This window comes from Cebus imitator, unplaced genomic scaffold (assembly GCF_001604975.1).
Source record: "Cebus imitator isolate Cc_AM_T3 unplaced genomic scaffold, Cebus_imitator-1.0 Scaffold461, whole genome shotgun sequence".
Taxonomy (NCBI): domain Eukaryota; kingdom Metazoa; phylum Chordata; class Mammalia; order Primates; family Cebidae; genus Cebus; species Cebus imitator.
The window spans coordinates 1,622,376-1,624,511 of NW_016107776.1; the positions used below are offsets into that span (position 1 = coordinate 1,622,376).

Consider the following 2,136-nt stretch of genomic DNA (forward strand, 5'->3'; position numbering starts at 1 on the left):
AGAGAGAGAGAGAGAGAGAGAGATGGTCATCATTATCAGGAAAATCCAAGTTAAAAACACAACGAGATACTGCCACACACAATTACAAGGGCTAAAACTTGAGTGACAATATAAAGTGTTGACAAATTTCTGGAGCAAATATTTCTCACACATTGTAGGTGGGAGTGTAAAATGAATCGGCCACTTTGGGAGTTTCAGAGTTTTTTATAAATTTAAACATACTGCTACTTAACTTGTAAAGTTAAACCCCATGACCGAGCAGAACAACTAGGTGTTTATCCAAGGCAAATGAAAATAGATATCCACAAAAAGGCCTATACAGAAATGATAAACATCTTATATCCATATATATTCATAAGAGCTAAAAACTAGAACCAACTCAAATGCCCGTCAACAGGTGAACGAATAAGCAAACAACTGTGATAGGTTGATTCAAGGAATACCACTCAATAAAACTCAACGAACTGCTAACATGCATACTCTATGGATGGCCAGGGATATCTGAACGAAGAAAAACCAGACACAAAAGTATATATACTACGGTGTGAATTATATAAGGTTGTAAACAAGTTCTACGGTATAGAAATCAGACCAATGGTTGCTTGCAGTGAGGAATAGCAGGAACTGACAACAGAGGCATGAAGGAAGTTTTGGGGGTGTTAAAAATGTTCCCTGCCTTGATCGGTGTGGTAGTTACACAGATCAATACACTGGTCAAAACCCATCAGACTGTACACTCAAAATGTGAATTTTACTGTAGCTAATTTTTACCTTAATGAACTTAATTGAAAAGAAAACCAGCTCCACACCAGCTCCTACAAGCCAGCATCTTTGGTTCCCGTCCAACCTCCAAGGCCTCACTGCCCATCTCCTGTACCTCTTCCTCGCACCCTGTCCTCCCCACTACTCTCACTCTCTACTGAAACAGCCTTGGGCACAGTTCCCTTAGGCCTCTACCCTTCCCTGAGATGTTGGCAACTCCAAAATTCTCCCTCTACTCTGTAATGCTCCCTGGTGCTCTGAATCTGGGGTGGCCTGAATTTCTTCCTCTGGAGGTCATCCGAGCCAACATCTGACTCATCACACTTCACCCACATCATCCAAACAACGTGTGTGCTCGTCTGGGAATGCACCATCTCTACCTGGCAAGCTGTGCAGCCAGAAATGGGAGACTCCAAGGTCAGGCCTTCGGCCTCTACTCCTCAGTCCAAGTCCTACACACTCATCACCTCAAACCCCTTTGACCTATCACCTCCCCAACTGCCACGGCCTTCTCCCTCCTGGGACTACAGGAATGGGCCACCATACCCAGCTACTTAAAAAAAATTTTTTTTGTAGAGATGTGGTTTTGCTATGCTGCCCAGTGAGGTTAGTCTTGAAGTCCTGGGCTCAAGTGATCCTCTGGCCTCGGCCTCCCAAAGTGTTGAGATTACAGGTATGAGCCACAGCATCTGGCCAAGAATCTCCTTCCTCTGTAAGGATGAATATTTCCTTGTATATATACACCACATTTTCTTTATTCATCTGCTGGTAGACTTCACCTCTTAGCTGTTGTTGAGTAATGCTGCTTAGAACATGATTATACAAATATCTCTTGGAGATCTTTATTTTTTAAAAATGGGGTTTTACCATATTGGTCAGGCTGGTCTTGAACTCCTGACCTCAGGTGATCCACCCGCCTCGGCCTCCAAAGTGCTTGGATTACAGGCCTGAGCCACCACGCCCGGCCGGGAGATCTTTCTTTCAATTGTTTTGGGTATATGCCCAGAAGTGGGATTGCTGGAGCATGTGGTAATTTATGTTGTTGTTTTTTTTTTTTTTGAGGAATTATCATACTGTTTCTCACAGCGAAGGCAGCATTTACATTCCTACCAGCCGTGCACAGGTTCCAATGTCTCCACATTTTCTATACACTTGTTATCTTCTATGTTTTGATAACAGGCATCCTTATGTAAGGTGATCTTTAAGCAACTTTGATTGTGAAATAGGAACACAGGATAGGGCAAAAACCTTACCTGGAACAGACAGTTGAAAAGAGAACATTCAGGGAGTCACCACACAGATTAAGAAATAAACATTCCTGGCATCCCAGAAGCACCCTCTGCCCTATCCCAGAAAACCACTTCTTTCTTTTTT

The 2,136-nt window shown here is 43.0% G+C and overlaps 1 protein-coding gene across 2 annotated transcripts in view; it reads right to left on the reverse strand.

The window, feature by feature from the left end:
- The window catches only part of ZNF74 (zinc finger protein 74), a 56,832-nt gene that overhangs the window by 53,494 nt on the left and 1,202 nt on the right, over positions 1 to 2,136 (reverse strand). The gene's annotated exons all lie outside the window — the stretch shown is intronic.